Here is an 8,855-nt window from a genome sequence, read left to right on the forward strand (position 1 = left end):
AATGATACGTCAGGTTGGGCGTATGGGTTAGGCGTTTTTGACTGAAAGATTTGGGCATATATATGGGTTCCTACTTGGGTGTTTCATACGCAGCGACCAAGAAGCTCCAGATTGTTCCTAAATTAAGCCCTATTTAGGGTTTTGAAATTTGTTTTCTCTTATGGATGAAAAGGGCGATCTAAGTGAGTTCTAATCATTCCAACCACACCCTGGTTCATGTTTTGAAAATATGAATCAAGATTTGAAAACGTAATCAAGATGATACAAAGCTAAATAATGTGTGGTCATTTCTGGGTGTGTTTGTGATAGAGATTATTCAACTGATGTTTCCCTAACTATTGGATGTGAATTAAACTAGATCTTTCTTTATATGTTTACTTGTTTGATTAGCGATTTTGAACTTGTTTGAGTCAATTGATTTCCATAAGTAATTGGTTTTGATCATTAACAATTTGGATTAGTGTTCAATCTTTTCTAATCTGGTAGTTGTTTAACTGAAAACCTAAGTGTGACATTATTCGGTTTAACATCATTAATCATCACAGTATGGTAACTAGTTTTGAAACTATCCATTAATTCAATTCAAGTAGTCCAACAAACTATGTCTATGTAGTTTCTAACTGGTAACCTTAGGTTAAATAATTAGTTTTGCAGACTTGAAACCAAGTGTGATTAGGGGTGAGCAAACTTTAATACCCGACCCGACCCGATACCCGATCCAGCATAAAAATACTGTGTTACGAACCAAATCGTTAACCAATTGATCCAAAGAAAAAAAGGTAGAAGCTTGAGAGAATTAATAGACTTTTGGAAGAGATTCAACTTATCATTTTCATTCATAATCTAAAAATGAAATACAAACTCAAATATATAATGCAAATGATGCATACGTAACTTACCCACTACTAAGAGAGTGACCCATGATTCCTAAAAATATGCACTAACAACCCTACTCTTGACTCTAGAACTCCACTAACTAACAAGGAATTATTCAAAGACAATAAAATAAAATAAGAAATAAAAGACAATTAAAAAACCATATCCACTTGAGCATGCACTCTAGCTCCACACATAATAACAACGTCCGAATGTATTCATCATTGTGAAGGGCACATATCATTCCACCCCGCTCGAATTCGACTTGTCCGCAAGGCGAAAATCAATATACGACTTGGTGGAAACCATGGCGGTCGCCATTCGAGTCGGACAATCTCATACGGAGCAGTAGCAACGGGTCGTAGACGCCACTTGAGATGCGCCACTACACGTGGTTGCAAGTCGGTTTCCCCGGTGGCTTCTACATTTGGTGACCCTCTCTTAATTTTCCAAACAAAATGGTTGAGCATTCTGTTGTCAAAATCCTCACCTTCAAGATAGACGATACTACCATTCTTTTCCATAGCATGTGTAGCCTTCTGGTTAAACACACTAGTAAGGGTAGCCACTGTGGGTTTGATCGATGTTGATATCGTGTAAATTGGTGGATAAAAAAGGGTTGGTTTCGGTAAAGACGATGCCGATTTTCGGGCCGATGTCGATACAGCAACATGTACAGATTTAGGAACCGGTACAAGTGAGGGTGTTTGGGCGGTTTTTAGTGGTAAGGCAGGTGGTGTTATTATTGCGGAAGCGGGTGATGGTGGTTCGGTAGCGGAAGTTGGTGGTGGTGATGCGGCAGCGGGTGACGGTTGCGGTGTAGAAAAAATGGGTGAAGTTGCCCATCTCCGGGACTCGTTTTTGAGAAGATCGATCATCTCAGCAATCGTTGATATGATTCGATCCAACGACTCGTTCCATTCGTGAGCGTCCATGAGGGGATCAAGACCGCTCTGATACCAATTGTTACGAACCAAATCGTTAACCAATTGATCCAAAGAAAAAAAGGTAGAAGCTTGAGAGAATTAATAGACTTTTGGAAGAGATTCAACTTATCATTTTCATTCATAATCTAAAAATGAAATACAAACTCAAATATATAATGCAAATGATGCATACGTAACTTACCCACTACTAAGAGAGTGACCCATGATTCCTAAAAATATGCACTAACAACCCTACTCTTGACTCTAGAACTCCACTAACTAACAAGGAATTATTCAAAGACAATAAAATAAAATAAGAAATAAAAGACAATTAAAAAACCATATCCACTTGAGCATGCACTCTAGCTCCACACATAATAACAACGTCCGAATGTATTCATCATTGTGAAGGGCAGATATCATACTGACCGATCAGTGGACCTACTTTAAATAATAGGGTATCGGTTCTCAGTGTCTCGGTCCTCTCGGTTCCTACCCCCTACCCGAACCCGATTTTCATTTCAACTATTCAAGTGCAATTGATAAATGGAAGATGTAATTTCAGTTACACACGTATGAAGATTCATCTCACAGTGGATTATATCACAATTGCAATCACTATTTCAGATTCCAAAATTGGTGGATTAAATCACAAATTTGAAGGTATGTATGTTCTAGACACTTATAATTCTGGTATCACTGTTAATTGTTTGATTGGTATGAAACCACTGCTGTAGTGTTTGATAGCTATCATCAAATTGGTGGGTTGATGTTGATTATTATCCATTGAATAGGCTAGTATCTAAGGTTGCACTTTTTCGCACACAAGGTGTTCGATAGAATGTCGAAGTGAAATAAGTACCATAACTAATATGTTTGTTATAATAACTGAAAACTGATAGGAATTTGCAAGTATTTGATGCTTAAACATCCAAATTTGATAACTTAAACATCCAAAAATTCAAAAAAAAAAAAAAATATTAACGTCAAACATAACAACGAAAAACATGTAAAAATCCAAACAAAATCCAACAAATCCAAAGCAAACGAACTGAAACCGATACTACTTTAAGAAGTTTAAATCCTTTCTCGTTTTTCCGTATCCATCTCCAGCTATCCGTTAATCGACATCGATGTTCATGTGATCCGGTTCAACTTTATCATAAATCTTTTGAGCAATGCTTGCATCTTGCCCGTTGGTTTCCGTCCTCATCTTTATACTTCTCAAAATCAATCCAAACAGTAGATTTTCCCGATGTTTTAGAACCTGTCGTTTTCTTCGTTGTTGTGGTTTTAATTTTCTTTTTTGCGGTTTGTTTTTCGACATTTTGTGACTTCCTCTTTCCGGTTCTATCTCCGTGAGAGTCGTCGCTTGATACATTCTTGATGTCGACATTTGATGAATCCATCTACACTTTAACAAACAGAAAACAGGTCATTTGTATGTTATAAAAGGTATTAGTGTCAGTTATTAATATTGTTGTATGTGCAGTCGTATGCGGACATAAATGCAATATCACTAACAAATTACAATCAGATTGCAGGGTCATGAGTCAAATATAACAGTCCATATGACGTATCTATATAACAGTCCGTAAATAATAGTCCATAGAAACTGATTACACAATGGTAATGGGTCATGAGTCAAATATTAGTCATGAGTCAAATATTAGTCAACTGACAGTGGCATGAGTCACATTTATATGCACTTATGCAGGGTCATGAGTCAAATATTAATCAGATTGCAAGGTCATGAGCCAAATATTAGTCAACTGACAGTGGCCGATCATATGCATTCAGTAAAAAAAATGATTAATAAACGGTTCTTGATCAAATATAACAGTCCATAAATAATAGTCCATGGAAACTGATTACACAATGGTAATGGGTCAAATAGTGATTCATGAGTATCCGACCCTATGACGTATCTATATATTTCTTCTGTTTACAAACTAATGTATGTGTTTCACACATAGAAACTGTTTTACGTACCTTGACGGATCGGCTGGACGACTTCTGTTGCTGTCAATCTGCAGGTTCTGTTAACAAGTTTCTCAGAAACTGTTTGTTTCTGTACGCACAATGATGCTGCAGAATATTTAAAAAGATATTATTTTGTTAACCACTGATACGCAGGGATTTGTTTTTAAAAAAGATATTATTTTGTTAATTATAAAATCTTACTCCAGAATAAGATTAATACGAAATATTATATAAGTATATAAACTAATCTCAGTGTTTGTTTTTTATAGATATTAGATAAGTATGAAATACAAACAGAAGATTATTGTAATCTTGTGTTTTTAATAGATAACTATAATATTGTTATAACTAACTAAACAATTCAATCGATTCATGTTCTTATACTTATATTATTTTATAACTTTCATGTATTATTAACAATGAGTTTGTTTCTGAAACAATGAGTTTGTATCTATAATATTGTTATAACTAACTAAACAATTCAGTCGATAGCAGTTCGGTTGATCGGTTCTTTATGTTATGGTCTACTACTTATAGTTCGTAAAACAACCGTAAGGGAAAACAAAATTCAATGCAATATTATTATATTATAGATTCAATACCAAGTTCAAATTGAAACAATGACATGAAGAAGTCGAAAAAAACAAAAAACCATAATCAAACAGAACATAAATCCTACAGATTCTTTAACATGTTCATCCCACACTTTTGAAGATGCCTTATCAATGTGACTTTTCCGTTTTTAACCGTGTCTGCATTGACAACCTTCGAGCAGTGCTTGCATCTTGCTTTAGCATTCCCGTTATCATCAGAAAACTTCTCAAAATCATCCCAAACATTGGTATTCGCATTATTTCCGTTTCGAAGCATCTAAGATAAACAAAATAAAAACGGCACAAAATTAAGTTCGTGAAAAATCGCAAATTTATAATACTACAGTAATTTTTTCTTTGTATATCCGGATCAAAGATAATCGTACTGTTTAATAGAACTGTGGATCACTGATCACATGTTTTTTGTCTATTGTTTTAGTATAACATCATGTACCTTGCCAACAACAAGCGTGGAGCAACCGTCAATTGAAGAACGAAGAACAAAACAAAAAATGAATGTAGATTGCAAGAGAGTGAAGAATTAGTATGATGACTGATGATGATCTGTGTGTACGTACGTAAATTAGGTATAGTATTGAATTTAGTATAAAAGTGAAAAGTCAGTCCAATAAAATAACAGGCCAAAGCCCATTCGATTTGGTTTAAATCGGTCCAGTTTGCATGTACTCGGTTTTTACCTTTTTTGGCCCGGAACCGACCCGATACCCGACTTCTATGAATAATGGGTACCAACTAACTACCCTATATGACATATCCTGGGTCGGTTTCAGTTTTTTATAGGGTCGGTTATCAGTTACTTACGGTCCGACCCTATTTATGCTCACCCCTAAGTGTGATCTTCTAAATAAATTTTAGTTCTCGTTAAACTTTCACAATTAACAATCAATTCCAAATCTCAATTAACATTAATGTCTAGTTTAAGTAACATTCTTGTAAACAACATTATCCAGTTATTCTATGTGATTTAACACCCTACTTAATTTATTGGTTAAAGGTCATTAGGACTTTGATTTTAAACTTGTTTTTGACTAACCATTCGACACCGATCAATAACTAATATATTGTTCACAAAGACTATCATAAAATGCTTTTAAAGACCTAACTTAGGCTAAAACACTTTCAAACATATGACAAGTTGAATTCCAACGCGTAGGGTACATCCCAATTAGGACCTAAATATTTAGCACTGACATCATCACAGAGTTTTCTATAATCTTGATATCTTTCTTTTTCACTTTTAAAAACATCGTATAACACTATTCTTAAAGCTTTTATATAGTCGGTAACGAATTTATTTTCGAGGCCGGATTACACAACTAAATTAGTAATATGCGCAACACAGCGGGTTGGAAAACTCGCCTCCACAAATCGCTTTATATTTTAATTAAAAACTTTCAGTCGCCGCGACATTGTTTGAGGCATTATTGAAAGATATTGAAAATAATTTATTTTATAAATTAAATGTATTTATTATTATTGTATTATTTATAATTTTAAACAAATTATTGGCGTTTTGTGGAGACGGAACACTTTCAATCATACATTTCATCATTTGCCACGAATTGGGGTCTATCTAATGGGCGGTGATACAAATGTACGCTTCTGGTAATCATGTGGAGCCGACAAACATCACTAGTTAAGTTCACACACGGTGTTCAAATTTTCAATAATACAATTAAATTTTTTTTTGCTATATTCCACAATTTTAAACATTGGCGTCTAAGTTGGAAACGACTTACGTGAATGTAACGAGGTTGAAGCGTATCTCAAATCATGGATGTCAACCTAGTGAATGTATGTCACGACCCCCGACCCTACCCTGGACGGGATCGGGTGCCGTGAGCAGCCCAGTGGTACCGGTGGTTATTTTTGAAAAATGTTGCAGCGGAAGTTTCATCAGGACCGTGAGTTAGGAAAAATATCAGAGTTTAGAAAACACCGGATTTTATTTAAATAGATGGGATAAACCCCTGTTTTACAATGGTAGCTTTTAATAAAGATAAATTTTATTTCATAAAACAATATTTCTTAATTTGATTAAAGTAAGCCATTTCTTGATGCCTTTCAGTGCCGTATCCATCTTTTACTCCAATCTACTGTAATTACCTGAAACGTAGTTTTAAAAAGGTTTTATCAGTAATAATTACTGGTGAATTCATTCCATTTTATGAAATATATTGTTATACTTTACAGCATTAAGATTTTTATATTTGTTTATATTTACCAAACTCAATCAGTATTTGTCACATGGGGTAGTTCCGATGTAACAGTAATCGTACCACTTATTGGCTTACTTTCGTTCAATAGTGAATTTTATCAAGTAATTATATGGTACTATTATTCAATTTATCTGTCACTAGGCGATTCCTGTGACGGTGATCATATCACTGTTGATTATTCTTTCAACTATGTCACTGTTGATCATTCTCTCAACTATATCACTGTTGATCATTCTTTCAACTAGTGCTTTTGGTCATGTCACTGTTGATCATTCTCTCAACTAGTGACCCTGGTCATATCACTGTTGATCATTCTTTCAACTAGCGATTCTATTCATGGCACTGTTGATCATTCTTTCAACTAGTGCTTCTGGTCATGTCACTGTTGATCATTCTCTCAACTAGTGACTCCGAACTTAGTTGTGTCTGATGATATTACTTTGTTAAATATATTACTTATGGCAAAAAACCATTCAATCCAAAAAATGACATATATCAATTTATGTCAAACTATTATTACTTATCAAATATGATACGTTAATTCTATCAATATTTGATATATTAACGTGATTAACAATATAATCTTCGTATGGTAGGATACCTTTATACTTGATTATTTTATTATGGTATACACTTTTGGATTTATTTCAAACATAAATTTATTAATGATCTAATGTTAAAATAGTTTATAGGTTATGGCTACTGAGGTATGATTCTCACTGTGTTCATGGTCATGCTATTATTAGCTATCTTTCTGGCTAACAGTAATGAGGATCAAATAATGTATAAAATTTCCTATACCAGCAGTTATTATAAAATATAAAAATTTAATTACTGCAAGTATAACAGGTAAACCTTTTAGATTTTGGAAAGCATTTGTAAATATAATTATATTACAAAAAGGTGATAAAACAGTGAGAAAAGAGAATGAACTCACAAACGGTGAGAAAAGAGAAATGAACTCACATTGCAGATTTCTACGGGCAAAGTTTAATCTACAGATAAGCCTTGATATATTGCAGATTTAATTTGAGCAGAGTCTGGCCTACTGAATTGCCTTGATTAACCTAATAACAATTCACACAAACGGGGCTGTAACTAATACAGCAGTTACGACAATTCACGAGATTAAACCCTCACAACGATTTAACAAGTGCAATACTTAACAATTCAACAGATTCACAACGAATAACAGAGCATAGTCCGAATTCGAACAACACTCACATATTCAAGTCGAAATCACGATGAATAACAAAGTATAAGCTCAATTTGAGCAGCGCCCGGACAATCGTTGGATAGTTACAATCGATCGGACGTTGAATCGTAATACCGATCGAGTTATTTCCCTGATTGCGGCAGCGTTTCGAGGTTTGTGTGTGTTTGGGTAGTAGAAGAAGTATACCTCGACGTCAATTTGGAATTTGATCGTCGTTTTTGTGCCCAGAAGCAAGTCCCAAAGCCTGCTATTTATACACGAATTTGCTCCTGCTTACGGACCGTAAGCCATATCCCTTACGGTCCGTAAGGGGTGTGAACCGACCATAGGGTGGCCACGCGTGGGACTAGGCTTGCTGAGTCAACAGTTTTGGCAAATAGAATTCAAACAACGATTTATTAAGATAATCGTCAACTAGGTTTTGCCCCCCTTGAGTTTTAGGGGCCCTGATCCTGATTCCGATTGTTCTGAAACTTTCAGGGTTTGTGCAGAATCACCTGGGGATCTTAATTAGGGTTTCCTATTGGATGAAATAATATAATAAATAATAGTTTTGACGAGGGTTGTTACATCCTCCCTACCTTAATAAAAATCTCGTCCTCGAGATTTGGGTTATGATATTTTTGTTAGATTTATGTCATAATTTAGTCAACAAATGACACGGAAGTAAATATCAAATTTTATGAATACAAGTTAATAAATAGGACTCAATGGTTCAGCTGAATTAGTTCAAGAAATTGATGTCAAATGGATGAGATGAAATGATATAATTTCCAATGTGATTTGATTGGCAACGGAGAAAGACTCAGAATCAATAAGTTCGAAATGACATAGAAGTATGAAAATGATTGTCAACTACCGAACCATTACAAGAGAAAAATCAATGTGTTGACATTTATTAGATTGCAAGGATACACCGAAATGAAATAGAGTTTAGTGTATCATTGTCTTAATACACAATTGTATCAAGACTACTTTCAAATGATGAGTCAAACGAAATACATACGTAGTTTTGAATGGT

The sequence above is a fragment of the Helianthus annuus genome, chromosome 12 (genome assembly GCF_002127325.2).
Source record: "Helianthus annuus cultivar XRQ/B chromosome 12, HanXRQr2.0-SUNRISE, whole genome shotgun sequence".
NCBI classification, from domain to species: Eukaryota; Viridiplantae; Streptophyta; class Magnoliopsida; order Asterales; family Asteraceae; genus Helianthus; species Helianthus annuus.